The sequence below is a fragment of the Sus scrofa genome, chromosome 1 (genome assembly GCF_054392235.1).
Source record: "Sus scrofa isolate SSC_HxYL_T2T_F1_AM1 chromosome 1, Sscrofa_HxYL_maternal_Yorkshire_Landrace_v2.0, whole genome shotgun sequence".
Classification (NCBI taxonomy): Eukaryota; Metazoa; Chordata; class Mammalia; order Artiodactyla; family Suidae; genus Sus; species Sus scrofa.
Window position 1 is genome coordinate 16,664,550 of NC_139383.1, and position 21,985 is coordinate 16,686,534.

A 21,985-nucleotide genomic window follows, 5' to 3' on the forward strand; every position below is an offset into this window, starting at 1 on the left:
ACTCCATTTTAAAATGTTATCTCTTACACATGTGTTACAATTTGTAGCACTATGTTGTGGAGGGTACCCTCTAATATTTCTTGGCTTTTATTTGGAAGAATAAGAAGTTGGCCACTTTATACAGGAATCCCAGCCTTTGGGTGGACATCTTCCTGGCATACATAATCTCAGCGTAGGATTCCACTGCCTTAGAAGGCCAGGCACTAGAGATGGAATCAGGGATGCGATGCAATAAAATAAAACCCACTCGACTCATATCAAGAAAGGAGTTTATGAGGCGATGTAGAGAATGTATGTAGACCCCAGATGCGAGAGATCTTCCTGCTCCGTGGAAACGAGAAAGCCTCTGGCAGCTTTCTCCCCACCCACTGGCTCCCTTTTCTCTCTGTGCTTACCAGGTCCCTCCAACCTGCTGCTCTCTGCATACAAGAAGCTCCTCTGCGCTGGCTCTTCTGCTTATACATGGCCCAGCCTGGCGATCCGCCCCAAGTCCTAAGTGACCCCTGACTCAATCTCAGTTCAAAGGAGGCAGAATCTGGCCAGCTCAGCTCATCGTGGGTCAGCTTTTCACTTCAGTGCAGGCAGCTGTGATCAGAGAAAGGCTGTGTTATGAAGAACAGAGATGCCAGGGCTACGGACATCAGTTATAAGGGGGTATGGGGGTTGCCCCCGCTGGTACTTTTACTACAAATGACTTGTGTTTATAGTCTGCTCTGGTTAAATGCCTGGCCAATGAGTAAAGCAAACCGAGAACATTTCCAGTCTTCTCCCTAAATGTCAACCAAAGCAGGTCCCACACTGTGAAACTTCAGTCGACTGAAAGGCTGATATTTACAATATTTTCAGAGGAGGCACCATTTTTCTATATCACAGAGACAAAGGAAGGCAGCTTTTACTTAGGTGTTATGCCTCGGACTCAATTCTTGACCTATCTTAGATAAAACTAACCTGTTATGTCTTTATGGATCCAGTGAACACTAAATAATTGGACTTTCCAGTGTCCCTGAGAATTCTTATTTATTGCTCAAGGAACCTAAAGAGTCAGAGAGGTAAAGAAATTGCAAAGGCTAAACAGCAAGGGACTCTCAGTGCTTTGATAAGGAATTGGAAGTTTCTAGTTCCCAGCCTCATGCTCGGTCGACTAAGTCACTCTCTGGGAAAAAAAAAAAAAATTGACATTAAAGAGATTGACTCATTCTGTAACCATGAGAATTGGAAACAGCTACTGTACTGTGCTTTTAAAAAAAGTTTTTATTACTCGAGCAGTACACGTTCCTTATAAAGAAATTAGAAATTATGGATAACCAGATAGGAGGCATCACAGATGCATGTATTTTTATTTTCAATGCAGAAGGGAAGATTTGTTTTTCTAATCACTGTGGTAGATTATCTGGTCTACATTCAAAACAGCACCAGCAAATTCTTTTTTCAGAGACGGAGAAGGGAACATTCCCTCCTCTTCCCACATTAGAGCCTCTCCTTTGTCCCTTCAGAAAGGGGATCTCTCGCCTCAGCTAGTGGCAGCCACTGTACTTCCGGTGCAGGAGCTTCCAGTCTTCATGCAGATACAGCAAAATCACCAGCCAAGTCTGGAGGAGGCTGGAAAACAAGCACCATGAGAAACTTGAAAAAAGCAAACCAACCCCAGCATCCATATGTATTTATGATTCAATGTAGCATAAGCTAGGGAATAATAATAACAGTCTTACCCTATGCTGGATACTTACCCTAACAATTCAATGTGGAAGGACAAATCTGTTTTTTTTTTTTTATCTTTAATCTTTTGGGGGCCACACCATGGCATATGGAGGTTCCCAGGCAAGGGGTTGAATTGCAGCTGCCGCTGCCAGCCTACACCGCAGCTACAGCAATGCAGGATCTAAGCTGCATCTACGACCTACACCATAGCTCCCGGTAATACTAGATCCTTAACCCACTAGGCAAGGCTAGGGACCTAACCCATGTCCTCATGGATACCAGCAGGAATGGTTCACTGCTGCTGAGCCACAACGGGAACTCCTAAATCCGTTTTATTTATGAGGACACTGAGGAATTTGAGAGGTTAAATAACTTGACTAAGGAACCACAGCTAGTGAATAATAGGGACAGAATTTGAATCCAGTCAGACCCCAAAGTGGGCTACCTTAACCAGTATTCTCTGAAGGGACAAAAAGGAGTTCAAGAATGAAGAGGCAGAATTCTTAGATTCATTAAACCAACATTTGGGGGATGGGAGGAGGAATTTCAGAACCACAGAAAGTACAGTGGAGAGGTTAAGAATCATTCCTATCTCTACCACTCAGAATTAACCATGCACCATATTTGTTTTCAGGATTTTTTTTAAAAAAGGAAAATCACATGCTTACCATACATCATTCAAACAATGGGGAGATACACAAGGTAGCAAGTAAAAAATATCACCCACAGTTCCCACCACTTCAGATAAACATCACCGCAGACATCTTTTTTTTTTTTTCCACTGTACAGCACGCAGACATCTTTCTATCTGTGTATTCAAATAGGATGGCAAGCCCTTTGCTCAGTGCCTCTAAACTCATCCTGAAGCCCTGTTCAGTGATAAAGCATCACAAGAGATATTTTTCCTACCTTTTTTCCCCCAGTCTTCTTAAATTCATGTTGTGCCTACTTAGGGTAGAGTCATCTTCCTCTCTCACATCCCTCCCCCCCCCCTTCTTTTTTCCTCCCTTCTTTCCTTCATCCATGCACCAATTCAGTGGTTATTGTATACCAGGAATTGTACCCTGGTGGGGAAACACAGACACCTGAGAACAATTACAAGATATTAATGGTACTCTAATAAAATACAAAGTACTCTGCCAACACAGAGATAAAATGGCAATAGCAAAAATTTACGCCTATTGAGAAATTACCATGACAGGGCCCTATTCTAAGTGTGTTATATTCTATGAATTCATTTGCACTTGAGGAGGTCAAGGAAGGCTTCCTGGAGGAAGTGATGTTTGAGTTGAATCATGAAAGGTGAGGAGTCACATAACAGAGATTCAGGTGAAGAAAACATATCCCAGGCAGAGGGAACAACTCGTGCAAGACCAGAAAGAGTTCTCTGAGAACACCGTAAGTGGTTCGCTGGCACCATAGTGGCAATGGATGAAGCCAAAAAGGTCAAGTCATAAAGGAGCATCATGAAAAATTTCAAGGGAATGTATGGCATCATCAGATATGTAAATTACAAAGATCTCTCTGGCTATAACTGTAGGGTAGATTGTAAGCAAATAAGGATGAAGGCAGGAGAATGAGTAAGAGAGACCTAACAGTATGGAACCAGCTGAGAATTGACAAGGGCCTGAATGGAAGCTGTGCCTTGCTGAATGGAGAAGAGGGAGGAAATCTGGGAGCTATCTAGGGGTTAGAACAGTCAGCGGATAATTATAATAATAGGAAATATTTCTTTAGCACTTAACTGGTGCTCCACAATCTCCACCATAGCCTATGGGGCAGACCCCATCATCAGTTCCATTTGACAAATGAGAAAACAGAATTAAGTAAACTGCTTAAGTTTGTTTGTTTGTTTGTTTGTTTATTTATCTTTTTGCCTTTTCTAGGGCTGCTCCTGCGGCATATGGAGGTTCCCAGGCTAGGGGTCCAATTGGAGCTATAGCCACTGGCCTACACTACAACCACAGCAACTCGGGATCCGAGCCACATCTGTGACCTACACCACAGCTCATGGCAACGCGGGGTCCTTAACCCACTGAGCAAGGCCAGGGATCGAGCCCGCAACCTCATGGTTCCTCGTCGGATTTGTTAACCACTGTGCCACAACGGGAACTCCAGCTTAAGTTTATACAGTAAGCAAGTTCTGGGACTAAGTATTGAAACCAGGTTTTCTTTTTCTTTTTTTCTTTTTACAGCGGCATGGCAGCATATGGAAGTTCATGAGCCAGGGGTCAAATCAGAGATGCAGCTGTGACCTATGCCACAGCTTGCAGTAATGTGGGATCCTTAACCCACTGAGCAAGGCCAGAAAAGGAGCTGGCATCCTCACAGAGACAATGTTGGATGCTTAACCTGCTGAGCCACAATGAGAACACCTTGAACCCAGGTTTTCTGACTCCAGAGCCCTTGCATCTAACCCTGTGCTGTGCAAATGCCTACCATTTTCATCAGCATTGAAATCAAGACAGAGACTCACACAACACTGGATGTAAAAGTAAGAGGGTGGTGCCTATGGTGACTCCTTGAGTCCCACATTGGACCAATCCAGGGAGCAGCTGCAATTAGTGTAGCATTCTCAAATAATACCTGGAGCACTGTTGCTTAGTAAATCACATTTACCTTCTTCCTTTATATATGTGACGGAGAGAAAAATTATGCAATGTTCACTGTGACAGAGAGTGCCATTTATCTCTCATATCCATTCTCACCTTCTTTAGTAAATAACAGCCACTATTTTCAGGTGGGCTCATGGCCACAGAGAATATCATTTTGCTCGGCTATATATGGGTGACATGACAAAATGTAAAAGGAGGCAGGGTGAAAAACTTCTAAGTTCCCTAAAAGGATAAAGAACAGTAGTTCTTATTTTTTTCTTTCACCTGGCTGGAATGCTGATGTGATGGCTGGAGCTGGAGCAGCCATGTTGAACCTTGACATGGAACTGAGGGTAGTGGAAAAATGACAAAGAAGGAGCCTGGCTCCTTAACACCATCGAAGGCTACATCAGCCCTGGACTGATGATGTTTCTTGTAAGTGCTTCTTTGTTTAACTCACTACCATTTTGATTTTCCTGGTAGATGAAGCCAAGCTATTTCTAACTAGTACATTGATTATGATATAATTTGGAAAGTATGTTTCTCTATAGCCTTTAACTTTCACCTTTTGTTTTGGGTGATGATACTAATTCGCTTAGTCATTTGATGTATATTTATTGAGGTCTTGCCATTTGTGAGAGACTATTCTAGGTGGTATGGCAGTGAACAAAACAAAATCCCTACCCAGTTGGAGTTTACTTTCAAGTGGAGGAGAGAGACAATTAACAAAAATCTGTGTCTACAATATAATGCCAGTTATTAGGCTGTTGTCTCAGCTCTGGACCATCCTTCCTCAGCTCTATGATACTGGAGTGAGTTAGGACTTGACAAACCACTTTTCTGCTTTTCTTGTGGCATCCTTGTTAGGTTTTACCAGTGGGGGCCCAAGAGAGAATTTGGAATGCAGGAAGACTAAGAAGGGCTATGCAGGATCTCCCATTGTGGCTCAGTGGGTAAAGAACCTGACTAGTATCCATGAGGATGTGGGTTTGATCCCTGGCCTCGCTCAGCGGGTTAAGGATCTGGCATTGCCCTAGCTGTGGTGGAGGCCAGCAGCTGCAGCTCCAATTGGACCCCTCGCCTGGGAATTTCCATATGCCACTGGTGCAGCCCTAAAAAGAAAAAATAAATTAAATAAAATATAAAAAAAGGAAGGGATATGCACATTCTTTCCTGTTCGCCTGCCATGCCAGCCTCATCAGTTTCCCTCAGAAACATCAGCACCAGCAGCAGGTGTCCTAGTTGTCTGAATTCCAGCTTTGCAGGAACCCCCTCCTTCCTACTTGTATTAGTTTGCCAGGACTGCCTAACCAAGAACTACTTTTGGACTGGGTGACTCAAATATTAGAAATTGATTTCCTCAGAGACTGGAAGCTAGAAGGCCAAGATCAAGGTGTCAGCAGAGCAGGCTCCTTTGGAGGCCTCTCCCTGTGGCTGCCTTCTCCTTGAGTCTTCACATGGTCTTTCCTCTGCATCCACCTGTGTCCAAATCTCCTCCCCAGCAGGACCCTGTGGGGCCTTCCCTGCACAGACCCCCACCCATGTCCTTTGTCATGGGTAGTAAAACTGTAACCTCCTAGGCCTTCCCCAAGTTCTAAAGATTACTTTTGATCACGGAAGTGAGAGAATGCAGAGACAAAGGAAAACAATCAAGCATGACAAATTAATAATAGCTTAGCCATTAAACAGAGTCAAGGACCATCTTTGTTCCTTCTCCAGGGCTATTGATAATATTTTGAGCAAAATTCTTTGAGTTGTTTTTGCAGATATTGAAACTCCCACCAGGTGGAAGAAGTTAACTGTATGTGTGCTGCCCACAAGCACGTGGACCCCAGACCTATGGGGACCCGAAGGTTGATGACGTTGACTCTTGACTGCCTTACCTCCAACCAATCAGAAGAATGTCCATGCATCGGTCATGCACCCTTATCGCCCCCGTCCCTCACCGTGTCTTTAAAATCCTTTCCCTGAAACCCACTGAGGAGTTTGGGGCTTTTTGAGCACTGGCTGTTCCAGACTCCTTGCCTGGCACCCAGCAGTAATGCTGCATTTTCCTTTGCCATAACCCAAGGTCAGTAGATTGGCTTTATTGTGCACAGACAAGCAGACCCAAGTTTGGTTCAATGACATAAAAAGACACTAGTCATATCAGAGTAGGCTTACTCTAACTAATGAACTCAATTTTTTTTTCTTTTTTCTTTTGTGGCTGCCCTTAGGCATATGGAGTTCTAGGGCTGGGGGTCAGATCCTAGCCATAGTTGTGATCTAAGCCACAGCTGTGGCAACACCAGATCCTTAACCCACTGTGCTGGGCCAGTGATCAGACCTCTGCACCAGTGCTCCCAAGAGCCACTGATCCTGTTGTGCTGCAGCAGAAACTTCCTAATGGCCTCATTTTGACCTAAAGGCCGTAGCTACAAATACAGTCACTTCTTGAGGTCCTGGACTTTAACATGCAGATTTTTTGGCGTGGGGGAGGGCAGAATTTAGGCCATAACACTATCCTAACTTCTATATTTTAATAATTCCCATCTCTTTCCTTTGCTACCCCAGCCCTAGAGGTGGGAACTCCTTGCAGTTGTTACATCCATGAAAAGTTGGTGTTCCCTTTTTGCATTTCTGCTGCTTCAATATCTAGTGTTCAATTCTTTATATTAGTTCCTCTCTGTTGAGATAACTGGGGTGGGTCCTCACTCTTAACCGCACCCTGGCTGGTGTCAGGGAGAACATGTGGCAGTTGGAGGGACAGGAGGGTGGTGTCCCAGGGGGTCAAGCTGGCCTCCCCTCCCACACAGGGCTCAGGGGCACTGCCTCTGAGAATTACTACATTTGTGTTCTGGCTCTTAGCTTGTGAGATTGACAGACTCGATCTGGTCAGTGTGCCTCCAGCTGGCCAGGCTCTCAGCAGTGGGTGCCTGCAGAACAAACTCACAGAAGGTGATGGTGTAGAGTTTATACCCGAAGAGCGTTCGTTAGATGATGCGGGCTTGAGCTACACACGCTCTCTGGTTAGTTAGCCCTTTCTTCCTTGAGGAAACTTACCTAGGAATTCACATGTGACCAGAGGTTCATGGGTGAGCATGAAATTTGAGCAAAGGCAGAGTGGGTGGTCTCAGCATCTCCCGAGGTGGCCAGATGATGGTATTCTAGCATATGCATCTCTGCTAAGGGACAGTCTTCCAGCTGGATGAGAGAATTCGTGTCAGGCAGTGGAGATGCCCTCTCCCCCGGAGAGTGGGAGAGACACACGAACAGTCTGTTGCTCCTTGGGCAATGTTGAGCTCCCTCTTTCTATATTCCACACAGTGGATTGGTTTTATAAAGCAATTTAGATTATGGTGATTTAGCAGAATGCAGGAAAGCAAGGAAATGTGTTGCCCTTACCCCAAATTAAGGATGCGGGGTTATGTTACAAATCCATGCAACTCTGATTTTTTTTAATACTCTCTGCCAAAATAAACTTTATTCCCTATAACTTAAAATGTGTGTGGGTAATCCTTTTGCTATTGTTGTTCACATCTTCCTCCTGCATGTGGACCTGACTCCTGCTCTCTTTTACATTCAACTAACACCAGACAATATTTTCCATGCCTTTTGTTTATTTATTTATTTATAATGGTGCATCCATGGCATGTGGAAGTTCCTGGGCCAGAGACTGCATCTGAGCCAAGCTGTGACCTACGCCACAGGTGCGGCAATGCCGAATCTTTTCACCCACTGCACTGGGCTAGAGATCATAACCCGCTCCTCCGCAGCGACCTGAGCCACTGCAGTCAGGTTCTTAACCCACCGTGCCACAGCAGGAACTCCTCCTTTCCTTCTTTTGACGTAAAGATCTTTTAAGGTGATTTTTTACTGAAAGCTAAAATCCCTTAATACATCCTAGTTTTAACTGAGGGTGTGGAGTTCCGTGGTGGCCTAGAAGTTAAGCGTTCGGCGTTGCAGCACAGGCTCCATCCCAGGCTCAGAAATTTCTGTAGGCCGGCAAGTGAGCCAGAAAATAATAACTGAAGGTATAACCTTATTTCCGAGTTTTAGTGTGGTAACCCATCGTAACCCCCTTGAATGGACTTCAGGTCAACAGAATCTCTTCAGAGAGGGATGTGGCCAGTATTGTCATCCAGCGGAGCCTGGAGCCAAGCACAGAGAGCAGGGCTGAGCATGCCCAGTTTGGGGAACGACTTCCCAGTTGGCAGGAGAAGAGAATTTATGTGGCTGTTGCGGTAGAAGGCCAATGCGGGTCAATGTCAGATTGTGGAAAACTCTGAATTCCAGGCTAAAGAGCTGTACCTTATATAGACATTAGGGAACCCTTGAAGACTCTAGTGAGAGGCTTGGGGGCTTAGCATTAACCCTGGCCTTAGGACTCCAAGTTCAGTGCTCTGTAGACAACCAGCCTCTAGGCATAAGCCCTTGTTATATTCCCTTTATCTTACTTGTCAATACATTTTACTTTCTGTCAAGATGCTGAGTGGAGCAGTGCTTGAAGGGGTAAGTGGTTGGGGAGGGAGGAGGGGGCTGAGGCAGCTCAAGGAAGAAAGAGCAAAAACACAAACATCAACCACAGAAGAGGAAAGTGAGCTATTGGTTATTATTTCCATTCCTGTGGATATGAAATACTATCCCAATTGTGGGAAGCTGAGAAAGGCCACAGCAAACTAAAAGAGAAGCCTTTGCATGAACAGTGATGTTCAGATGTTGGAAAAGAGCTAAGGTGTAGACTTACGTTATGGAAACATCCTTAACCTCAACCAAATTGCAAGAACATTCTGAAAGAGAACGCTGGCAAAGCTGGATCTGCTTTGTAGGGTCTTCGCCATTAGAGACCCACAAAATTGTAAATCTTGGAAACTGCAGCATTCTAAAAAAACCCTCGTCATTAAACGACATTCTTCCAGCATCATTTTAAATGAGTCAAAACGCTCTCTTTTTAAGCCTCCAACTCACTCCTTTTGTCTAGATCAGATTTAGAAAGGATGCTGTTCTAAAGATGAGTCTATCATAACTTCTCAAGTCACCCCAGCTTGTACTGGGGTAACATGTTTGAGTACAAACAACAAAATACAACCAGCTGGGCTTTTGGACCCTTCTGACGCTGCCTCTCTCATGGCATTCCCTGGAAATGTGGCCCCATTCCAGGCTTTCCTGCTGTGGGTCACAGTTTCTCTTTCTCCTTGAAGGAGAGCAGCATACATCGCTCCAAAGCCTGCCACTCCAACATACTGATGATTTTGGTTTAAGGTTACTTAAGAAACAGCTGGTACACAAAGGACACTCGGACCCTCCCTTGTCCCCACTAAAAGCAGGAGATCGATCTCCCATTGGAAAGGTACTGTCCTTGTACCCCGAGGTAGAGAGACACCCTTATCATTAGAGACAGGGACATTAAGGCCGAGAAGCTTGTGCAAACAAGACTTGTGACTTCTTCACTCACTTACTATCCTGATCCCAAACTTCTTTATCTTGTCAATTTTTATTTATTTATTTATTTATTTATTTATTTATTTATATATTTAGCCTTTTTCTAGGGCTGCACCCGCGGACATGGGAGGTTCCCAGGCTAGGGGTCGAATCGGAGCTGCAGCTGCCTGCCTATGCCAGAGCCACAGCAACGTGGGATCCCAGCCGCGTCTGCAACCTACACCACAGCTCATGGCAACGCTGGATCGTTAACCCACTGAGCAAGGCCAGGGATAGAACCCGAAACCTCATGGTTCCTAGTCGGATTCTTTAGCCACTGAGCCACAACGGGAACTCCATCCTGTCAATTTTTTTCTGGAGTTCCCTGGTGGTTCAGCACGTTAAGGGTCCGGCATTGTCATTGCTGTGTCTCATGCTGCTGCTGTGGCATGGATTTGATCTCTGGCCCGGGAACTTCCACATGTCACAGACATGGCCAACCGCCCCCCCTGACAAACCCAAAACAACACAAAAAACAACTCCCCCAAACAAAAACCACATATCATTTCTTTGTTCAAAAGCTTTTATAAGCTGCGCATATCCTTGATTCTCATATTTTTATGAGTTCCCAAACACACAAAGTGGAATTTGTTTTTCTCCTGTTAATCTGTCTTAGGCCTGTTTAATTATTAGACCTGCCAAAGAACCAAGAAGGAAAAAAGGGAGAAGTTTCCTCCCCTACATCATTAAGTTCTTCTCCAAGGCCAATGCCATTCACCTGGGTCCAGTTCTCGTGCCCTCTGCCTTTTCTGTTGTGGCTCACCTTGCTGGGTCAGGGGGTATGGTTGCCATGCAAGCACCATTCCTGTCACCATCTCTGCAGGGTCACCTATGCTTATGTCATTCCTGCTTTCCTGCTCTGCTTCCTGGTTCCCTGTGTCTTTAGTGTTACTGCTCTGGTGGAGTAAGAGCTCTCGCCGTGTTATAGTTTTTTTAATTAGGCCCCTAATGAAGACGTCTTGCCCCTTCTATTAATCATGACTATGAGTCACCCGCTGTTCGCACCGGTGTGGGAACTCTCATTTAACATGGTCTTTGTTTTCATCAAACCCCTCTGTGGGGGACCCTGGTACGCATGCCCACAAGGAATGGGCAGATGTTGCCTCTGCAAAGTAGAGACTGTGCCTCCCTATTGGTGGTCACCAAGAGTCCCTGTCGAAAGCATGGACACGTCCATTCCTGCCTCGCTGTGACGGAGGGAATCCCAGGCCTCCAGGCCCTGCCAAGGAGGCTGAAGGGCGGCCTTTGTCCCTCTTCCTGTTCTAGAGACTCCCACCGGGCACTCTCCCTGCCCCTCCCGCGGGGGTCCTCGGTCAACACAGCCCGCGGTGCCTGCCTGCGCCTTTCTGAGTCCCCATGATGGGCGTGCAGAAAAGGTATCGCCTTCAGCACAAACTGAAAAACATTCACTTGATCCTCCTTGAAGCTGGCAAGAGGCAGTCTGGGAATATGCCATGGAAAGAAGAAAATGGCCCTGCCAGATTCTCCAGTTTCCAAAGTCAAGAAGAGATCTGGTTGGTGCCCAGAACAGCCTGCCGACCAAAGAGCCCGCAGAGATGGCTCCGTGCGGGAGGCGTGTCCACCACGGAACACTTGGGAGAGCTCCTGGGTACAAAGACCGCGGCCGGCCCAGAAGAGCCCGTAGCAATTCCTTTTAGGGAAATTGTGTGCCTGGGGTTGTGGAAGTGAAGAAGCCTATTAAGTTACTCTGTGTTTTCAGGGCAGAGGAGGGACCGGGTTTCACCATTTAGGGGAAACTTGGTCATGCCATTCATTTGGAATAGTCTGTCAGTCTCCATAAGTTGAGATTCTAGCAATCCTTTGGTTTGGTGAAAATGGCATTTCTCCTTGACCCAACTGCTCCTGAACTCACCGCCTGCACACAGCTTTCATACTATAAATTCCTGCAGGGTGGGGACTGGGAAATCTTGGCTCCCACGCAACACGAACATAATGTTTTGTGCATAATCGGTAGCCAAATTAAATTGAGGTTTCTGTGTCTGGATAGTAATAGGAATTTGTTAAACTTAGGTTAAAAAAATCTGTTTTGATATAGATAACTACCCATTTACTTCTAATTAAAAACATCTGTTTTTTTTTTTCTGTTACAACTCTGACTCCTTTTCACTCATAAGCCCCAATATTTCAACAGCTCTGAAAATTAGATATCTTTATCAAAACCTGACAACATTTGGGCTTTGTCTAAGTCCTGGAGGAAAATACATAACTAATTTGATCGGTTGAATATATCTTTCACAAAGAATATTTAACGCTTCAAAAGAACTAAGAGCATACTATGTCTTCAATATGAAATTCAATTTTTTTTCCCCTCTTGGATTTAATTTTTACATCTGGGACAAATTCATGGTTGAAGCTCATGGCTGATGCTGAAAATGATGGATAGTGATGTGGGTTTGCTTCTTCTCGAGGTCATGTTGTTTTCTCAAAATGGCAGGGATTTTGATTCAGCCAAGGAACACAGTCCTCTCAAGTTCCGCCCATTAGCTCCAGAATTTATTTTGCCAGGTGACAACTCCAGTATCTAAAATTGTTACCTAGAAAAGCAGACCTAATCACAGCTGATGGCATGTGAATGTCGCCATCAGTTAGAGTCTTAAAATCGTCTTGCCTTTTCACTTATCAAATTTCTTTGTTAAAAGTTTAGACACCCTTAAACATCCAGACCCTCTTGCCAGATGTGGTTTCCTTTGCTCACAATTTCCTGGTCAATATTACTTTTCTTCAAGGAACAGGGATTTCACTGAGCTTCAACTGATACTCAAGATCACCTTTATTTTTCTTTTTATTTATTTTTTTTTTTGCTTTTTAGGGCTGAAACCATGGCAATTGGAGGTTCCCAGGCTAGGGGTTGAATCGGAGCTACAGCCATTGGTTGAGGAATGCAGGATCTGAGCCCAATCTGTGACCTACACCACAGCTCATGGCAACACTGGATCCTTAACCCCCTGAGCGACGCCTGGGATTGAACTTGCAACCTCACGGTTACTAGTCGGAGTCGTTTCCGCTGTACCACAACAAGAACTCCAAGATCACCTTTAAATTGCCTTTGACAAGCCAAGTTCTACCTGCTTAGAGATGCGAGTCCTGACCTGAACTGGTGTCTTTGGAATTTGGACCTGGAGCTCCTGCGGGGCGCTAAGTGTAGTCCCCACGGACTGCTACAGTAGCCTGGACTGTGCAGGCTATGGAGGGCTGGCTGGGCTTGATCTCTGCAGTCGATGAGCGGTTATCTTACCCTGGAAGCTATTGTCTTGGTTGGATCAATTAACTTCGCTGTTCTTTGGTGATGTGGGCCTCATTTCTCTTTTTCCTTCTTCGTCAACAGTCAGACATCCACGGGCTCTCACACCCCCAGGCATCCGTTAGCTATCATTACATATAATTCGGAGCTTTAACGATGCTGTCAATACGCCGAGGTGTTTTGTCATCACTTTGATCTTCTCTTTTTTTGTTATTGCTCAATGAATTTTATTACATTTACAGTCGTCCAATGATTGGGCGGGGGGTTTGGGATGCAAATGCTATAAACTCGGGTCGTGGTGATTGTTGTCATCACTTTACCATTGGTGGATCCCTTTCACTTATGGAGAGTTCTTCCCCCTTTCATCTCTGTGGTTGCCAGACTTGTAATTTGTTTTCTGTTTAATAGAAACCTTAGAATCATTGGTAGAAAGTATGCTATGAAAAACACATGCTTTTTGAAATAGCTCTTTTCGTCTTTAAAAATTAAAATATGTTTTCCTCTGTTCCAAGACCACTAAATGCATAGTTCATAGCATCTCCTTTAAACTCTTCAACAAACTCATCAAAAAAATTTTGTGTGTGCACCAAAACAGTCAACTCCCTGAAACCACGTTTTTATATCTCTTCATTTCCCCGTATACAGAGGAGCTAGAGGACAAAAATGCACGCAGTCAAGAGGACACTGAAAAATCTCGAAGGCTGACAAAGATTTTGGCTTTTTATCGATAAAAATATGGAGGAACCAAAATGGGGGCAGCTCTTTTAAAATGTCTAATTCTTACCTTGCCTTTCCTCAGACAAAAAGGGGCCCCTTTGGAGAGAGGGATGATATAAGGCCTTTCCATTAGATCTTTCTAATTGGAAAGTAAATTAAAGTTGAGAATTGTAATTAACCACGATGTAAATGAAATACTTTTCAACCTAAGCAAGAGTAAATATAGCTTCTAGGAGTTCCCACCGTGGTACAGTGGGTTAAGGATCCAGCATTGGTACAGCTGCCTCGCAGGTCACAGCTGTGGCTCAGATTTCATCCCTGGCCTGGGAACTTCCATATGTTGCTGGTGTGGCAAAAAAAAAAAAAAAAGGGAGTAAATTTAGCTTCTAAATTTCTAATTGTAAGGATTTCAAAGCTCTAAAACTAGAAATACACCTTCATTTATAGAAGTATTTGGAAATTATGCACTTTATATGGCAAACAAGGATTTTGTTTTAAATGTGGAATAACATACACATAGTAAAGTTCACAGCTCTTAACCACAGGCCCAAAAATGGCTTTCCTGTGTATTCACCTGTGTAACTAGTGCTCAGATCCAGGCCAAGCATGGTTTTAGGGCCCTCGAAGTCTCCCTTGTGTCTCTTTCTACTCAATACCACTCCACTCCCTCAGCTTCTTCCCCAGTAACTGCTATTCTGACATCAATCCGGATTGATGGATAAATTTTACCTGCTGTTCTTGATCTTCATGGGCAATGTCTTCTGTGTCTGGCTTCTTCTGGTCAACGTAAGTTCTGTAGGATGCTTTGTGTTTGGCTGTGTAGCCATCGTTCATTGAGATGTCAGCAGTACTTTACAATTAGCTGAGCAAGCGCCCAGCAGGACCTCTTACCCTGCATTCCACTCCAAAGCAGAGCTCACGGTGGGTCAGGTCTATCTCACCTTTCTCCTTTGGCCCAAACCCCATCACTGGGCCAGAGGCTTGATACTGTGACTGGAGCGATGCTGGGAGGGGTCTCAGGGAAGAGGTAGGTCCTGGGCTACTTAACTTCTTTCATATGGAAAATACAAAGTAACCATGCCTGACATTTAAAAAGCCAGTGATTCTTTCCCCAGAATGAAAGTGGCCTGGTTACAATGTGCAGTTGAAATCCATTTTAGCATTGCTTCTTAGGGGAAGATTGACAGAGCGGGTAGGGAAGGAAGCCAAAGTAAGGGGCAGGGAGCTAGGAGTTCCTTCCTATCTAATGTACGCCTACGAAATTTACGCTTAGTTTTCAGAAGAGTCCTATTTGTCCTCTGACTCTTGAGGACAGAAGGAGCCCCTGCTTCCTCTTCTTTCACAGAATCCACGTCATGGCCTCAGTGCAGAAACCAAGGGCCGGGAAGAGGGGCCAGGCTGTGGTCTTGGTTCTGATGCCAATGATCTCAAGGCATGCCTTTGAGCGTTGCCCTTCATCTCTTGCGTTCCTCTTCTGCAAAATGTGAATATTCGACTAAGGAGCCTCGTAGCAGTGTGGAGATTTTTTTTTTTTCTTTTTAGGGCTGCAGGTGTGGCATATGGAACTTGCCAGGCTAGGGGTCAAGTCCTAGCTGCAGCTGCCGGCCTATACCACAGCCACAGCAACGCCAGATCAGAGCCTGTCTGCCACCTCCACCACAGCTCAGAGCAATGAGGGATCCTTAACCCACTGAGTGAGGCCAGGGATTGAATCCACATCTTTATGGATACTAGCCAGGTTTTTTACCCCTGAGCCACAAGGGGAACTCCCGTGGAGAATTTTTACAGACTTGGAGAGAGTGTATTTTGTAGATCAAGTCTCTCCCGCCCTTGTCTGAATAAGCATCTGGAAGACAGCCTGTCTATTCCCCTGGAGATTTCTGAATACCCTGCCTTTGGCTAGAGAGGGCAGTGCAGATGTTAACCTCTGACAAAGGATCTTGATTTTAGGGTCTCCAAGTGACATCATGTTGAGATGAAACAATTCTCGGAGGACAGTTGACAAAAATGGTAGGTTTAAGCTTCCTAGTATCTTACATATTCCTTAGAGTTGAGCCCTCCCTTAGGCTTAGAAGACCCAACCTATGTGTGTGTGTGTGTGTGTGTGTGTGTGTGTGTGTGTGTGTGTATGAGAGAGACAGACAGACAGAGAGAGAGAGAGGGAGAGGGAGGGAGAGGGAGAGGGAGAGAGAGAATGGGGGAGCACCATGGACAGGCTTTCCCTGTCTGTTCTCAGTCCAGTGTGGTCAGCACTTCTAGGGCCATTTATGGCTTTCCAGTTACACATCTTTTTCTTGCTTTGTTTTGCTTCTTTCCTGAAAAACAGGCTCTGTTAGTTTCCTATTACAGCTGCCAAAAATTACCGCAACCTTAGTGGCCTAAAACAACACAGATTTATTATCTTCAATAATAAATTCTGGAGGTCAGAAGCCCCACATGGGCCTCTGGGCTGAAGTCATGGTGGGGCAGCCACATGTTCCTCTCTGGAGGCTGTAGGGAGAATCCATTTCCTTGCCTTTTCTGGGGTCTAGAGGGTCCCACGTTCCTTGGCTCATGGCTTCTTCCTCCATCTTCAAAACCATCAATGACCTGTTGAGTTTCTCTTCTATCATGTCCCTCTGACATTGCTTCTATTGCCTCCCTTCCACATTTAAGGACTTGTATGATAACATGGGGCTCAGATGAATAATCCAGGATAATCTATCTTAAAATCAGATAATGAGCAAACTCAAGTTCATCTTCCACCTTAATTCCCTTTTGCCATGTAATTTAACTTAACAGGGTCTAGGGATTAGGGCTTGGACATCTTATGAGGGGGGCATTATTCTGTCTACTAAGTACCATTATTTACACAAGCATATGGTACTTTCTTAGTCCAATGTAAAAAAGAGAAGTAACTGCAAGTAACATTTTCCAGATTCAAACTTTATTTAATTAGGGAAAACCCTCTTCTGCATAAAAATGGATGCTGTTTTTACATGTGCATTATCAGCAAAGAATAGCTATATGTTCAATTATAGGACAGGAGGGACACTTTTCTTCTTTTATTTTATATTTTTATTTTATTTTTTTTTTGTCTTTCTGTCTTTTCTAGGGCTGCACCCTCGGCATGTGGAGGTTCCTAGGCTAGGGGTCTAATCAGAGCTGTAGCCACTGGCCTACACCACAGCCACAGCAACACCAGATCTGAGCTGCGTCTGAGACCTACACCACAGCTCATGGCAATGCTGGATCCTTAACCCACTGAGCAAGGCCAGGGATCGAACCCGAAACCGCATGGTTCCTAGTCAGATTTGTTAACCACTGAGCCATTACAGGAACTCCTTTTCTTCTTTTAGACATAGAGTATGGGAAGGAAAAATGATACAAAGATGAGGAGTGTCTTTATATGAGGTGTGTGTGTGTGTGTGTGTGTGTGTTGAGGCACCCTTGTGCTGGAACTGGCTTGTATTGGCTTATGTGAGCCATTTTGTGCCTATTTTCCTAGGCCCACATTCAATGATACCTTGTGTTAAGTGGCTTGAAATTAGCCATGGTGGGAGAATTTACACCATGGAAATTGGCAAATACTGCAAGTCAGAGTTTTATTTTTCCTGGAGCCCCGGCTGTTAAACAGTAACCATTAACACCAGCAGAGGAGAGACACACTGACCTCAGTTTATATGCACAGCAACGCTGTGTGACGATACGGCACCCATGGGATCCCCAGCCCTTTAGCTGGAGAAGGGGCAAGTTTCACTTTGCGTCAGGACTGGCTGGCAGTTCTCCCATGACGCCTGACCTCCCCAGTTGCTGTCAGGGGCTGGACAGGGAGCTCAGCTTTCTCTCATGTGGAGGCAAGTTTGCTTCTTCTTACTCACTATTATTTGAACTCTGTCTAGCATTTGTTTAGTTGTTTGACCTCACCAGTTTGATCTCCTGTCATCACATCATTATTTGCACTCACCCTTGCTGGCCCTCGCTGCATTTATCTTGCTCTTTCAGTAGCTATGAGATCCATGGTGTTCAAATTTCAGGGGCATCTGTTAAAATGCAGGTTTCTAGGCGCCGTACCCAGAGAGTCTCATTCTAAAGGTCTAGGGTGAGGCCCAAGGTTCTGCACCAGGCGATTCTGAAGAAGGAAGTTCATGGACACTAACTGTGCCAGCCCAGAAAATTCTGGAAGTTTGGAAGCGCTTTCAGTTGCCTTCTGTCCTTATGCTGTGGATTCTCAGTGGGGAATGAGCAGAGTCATTTTAAAGAAGCAGAGTTCCCAGTTTCTAGGGCACTTTTTTTCCCATCTGGTGTACAAGCTCTATGATGATCACACATGTTGGTAGGCTCAGAATACCACGTCCCCAGGTTTCCAGAGAGGAGGACACGTTTTGAAAATTTTTTAGATGGAACTATGAAAAATTCCCATATTTGCCGAGATTGGTCCTCACGAGCTTAAATATTCTGAATGTTTGAAACCAGCGGAATGGTTATTGAACTTTTCCCTTTCCATGATGTGTTTACTGTTTATTCTGCAGACATAAACCTCCCAGCCACAGACAGGATCTATTGAGAGGAGGATTCAGTCTTTACCAAACCCAACCCCAGCTTGTCCTCTTAGCAGCAAACCATTCTGACTGTGGCAATTTTCTTAGCAGGAGAATTTGGGGATGGTTGTGTGGTTTCCAACTTTACTCTTTTTCATTTTACATGTGAACTTTTCAGCATCAGATTGGTTTTCTTTAAAAATATGGTCCAAATTAATTTCTACCGAGTTGATTAAAAAAGGGAGAGCAAGAAATTACTACCTTAAGAGACTCTGGCTTCAAGCCCTTTGATATTTGAGACAATTTTTTTTTTCATCCCCTAGGATGCAATCTTTCGGTAGCATGTAGGCAAGTTTCAAGTAAAGGAGAGTAATGAAAATTCTAATATAAAGGCTATAATTTTCTAAAGAAATCTGTTCCTTATTAAGATCAAGTGCTTGTCAGTCAACTTATATTTTTGGAATATCCGCTGAATATGGAGACTGTGCTGGGTGCTTCCATGTGTGGGTATTTTTACCCGGTGTAGTCAATTTTTCTAGCTCAAGAAAAAATATTAAAAAAGCAAATGAGATATTTTCTAGATCTCATCTGCAGAATAATTTGAGTATTTTAGTAGACGAGACCGCTGATTGTATATGACTTGGGTTTTAATCCTAGCCCTGTCTCTGTGGGTCTCATTTATAGGAAGACCATGGAGAATGAGGAGGGAAATATTTGTCCTGGGTCCCACAGAGGGAGGTTGTGAGAATCAAATGCAATGATGTGTGTGAATATTTTATAGAAGAGTAAGAAGAGAACAATGTAGTTTGTAATAATACAACATGGTTTTTGAATAAAACTTTTTTTGGGGCCTCGTCCATGGTGTGTAGATGTCCTCAGGCCGGGATGGAACCTGAGCCACTGTAGTGACCAGAGCCACAGCGGGGACAACGCCGGGTCCTTAAGTTGCGAAGCCATGAGGGAACTCTTAGAATTTTTAATATTAGGTTTTATAGATAAGTAGAGTATTCTAGCCGTAATCATTCCAATTTCTTTTCCTTTATTCCAATTCCTCTTGAATTATTGTATCATCATTTTGAGATTAAGTTACTAGATTCTAAGATGAATGAATTGTATTATCCTTTAAATGCTAACTATGTTTCATCTTCCTTTCCACTTCTCTGTCTCCTTAACAGTTGCTTTCTTTTAAAAGGAACATCTTCAGATATGTTTAATGGAAACACCTCAGCCTAGTGGGTTTTCCCCATGCTAGTCTGTCCTGGAGTTAAAGGCAGTCAGCTGCTCCCTACAAGCTGGGATGGAAGGAGTGAGTATCTCTCGCTATTGAACCCCCAGGTTGCTGAGTCTCATGACACACTCTCTATTTCTCCTTTTTCCTGCCCCCTTGGAAGCATATCCAGGCTTTTGAGGAATCTGAGCTGTAAACATGATCTGCAGGGCCTGTCCGCTTCTGCTTCTTCTTTCCAAATTTCAAATCGGACATGGAAAGAGGGGCAATTCTAAATGTCAATATGATTTTCGGATCACTTGAAAATATCCCTTTCCTTCGTTCTGTCTGTAGTTCATACACACAATGACCTTGTGTAAATCTATATTAAACATCAAGGCTCATTGAAAGAAGACATATTCGTGAATCATTAAAGAATATTAATGAAAGAAGAAATATTAATGAATGAAAGATAATGGACACTTTAAGATTTATTAAATTTATCAAGGACACCAGCATGACTTCCTTCCTCCGGTAGTTTTCCTACGTACAGACATAACAGGAATTAATCATAGAAAATGTGATAGCTGTGGAAAAGAACCAAGAAAAGAAATGGTTCATTATTCCACTATTGAGGGATAATTTTTATGAATATTTTTAGAATAGCTTTCCAGTCTAATTTTCCATGTAGATATGTGTATATATGTATACACACTCATTTTTCACGTATTTGAAATCATACTCTAAGTATGTTCTATGGCTTGTCTATATTTAGCATTTCCCCGTATCATCAAGTATTCGTCCATAGCACAGTCCTTGGAACAGAGTAGGGGTTTTTGCTGAATTAATAAGTACCTTATTTTTTTATTTTTTAAAATTTTTTATTTTTTATTATTATTATTATTTTTTGTCTTTTTGCTATTTCTTTGGGCCGCTCCCACGGCATATGGAGGTTCCCAGGCTAGGGGTTGAATCGGAGCTGTAGCCACTGGCCTACACCACAGCCACAGCAATGCGGGATCCGACAGCCACAGCAATGCGGGATCCGAGCCGCGTCTGCAATCTACACCACAGCTCATGGCAACGCCGGATCATTAACCCACTGAGCAAGGGCAGGGACCAAACCCGCAACCTCATGGTTCCTAGTCGGATTCGTTAACCACTGCGCCACGACGGGAACTCCAGTACCTTATTTTTAATGGATACATGATATTCGGTCATATGAAAATACCATAACTGATTTTATCAGTTCCCTCTGTTTTCCATTTTAAAGTAGGAGAAGCATGGAGAAAGGTGAGAAGTTGCTTGGTAATTATGGCCACATTGAGGGCGGGAGAGACATCACCTGCAATAAAGGCAGTTGAGCCCTGGGAAGCTCTCTATGGAGAAAGCCTGATGGAAGGAGTGTGGAACTTTTGATAAAGACAATGAATATTGTTCCTGGACTTTATTTCAGATCACTCAGAAGCTTCATCTATTAAATCTGAAATAATGTGGAAAGAGGGTCCTGAAGTGAGCTCAGAAATAGTCATATGGTCTGAATTAGCTAGGAAGGGTTCTTTTAGCTGCAAGAAGCCCCAACTTAAACTGGTTTAAACAATAAGGACAGGTACTGAATTAAATAAATGAAAATCCAGAGGTAGGTCAGACTTCAGGTGTGGTTTGATCAAGCTCTTTGCTTTATTTTTCTGCTGTCGTCATGACTCTATACTCCTCCATTGACAGACTATATACTCAGGCTGGTTCCCCTTGAGGCCTTTGGATGTCAGCTATTGGCCTTCAGAGATATACTACTTTCTTACAAAGAAGTAAGGAAGATGGGAGTTCCCGTCGTGGCGCAGTGGTTAACGAATCCGACTAGGAACCATGAGGTTGCGGGTTCCATCCCTGGCCTCGCTCAGTGGGTTAAGGATCTGGCGTTGCCATGAGCTGTGGTGTAGGTTGCAGACGCGGCTCGGATCCCGCGTTGCTGTGGCTCTGGCGTAGGCCGGTGGCTACAGCTCCAATTAGACCCCTAGCCTGGGAACCTCCATATGCCGCGGAAGCGGCCCAAGAAATAGCAACAACAACAACAAAAAAGACAAAAAGACAAAAAAAAAAAAAAAGAAGTAAGGAAGAGAACAAGAGAGAGGACATGGTATGTCTTATAAAAGAAAGGAAGGACTTCCCCTGAAGTGTCCAGCAAATCTCTTATTATATTTTGCGGCTGCAATGAGCCTAGACATTGCCATTCTGAAGCTAATTACTGACAAGTGTTATTAGGATCAACTCACACTAAACATCCGGGTGAAGTAATTGCTAATGTGTGTAAAACATTGCTGTGTAACAAATAACCATAAAATCTCCACAATAAGCATGCATTTAGTTCATATGTTGGTATGTTGGCTGAAGGTTGTCTGATTGAGGGTGGGCCTTGCTGATGGGCCTGGCTGCCTCTGCGCACCTATCTCTCCATCTCTGCTCCATGTAGCTTCTCATCCTGGGACCATAGGAACAGTCTTCTCATGGTCATGGAAGAAGTGAAAGA

General features: G+C 44.1%; 1 long non-coding RNA gene across 1 annotated transcript in view; it reads right to left on the minus strand.

Annotated features, from left to right (window-relative positions):
• Positions 1 to 1,239: 1,239 nt before the first annotated feature.
• Positions 1,240 to 21,985, minus strand: part of LOC146405944 (uncharacterized) — a 28,147-nt gene continuing 7,401 nt past the window's right edge. The window contains exons 2-3 of the long non-coding RNA XR_014839481.1: positions 7,335 to 7,475; positions 1,240 to 1,599 (exon numbers count right to left, since the gene is read on the minus strand). This is a non-coding gene — a long non-coding RNA (uncharacterized LOC146405944). The remainder of the gene's footprint in view (positions 1,600 to 7,334; positions 7,476 to 21,985) is intronic.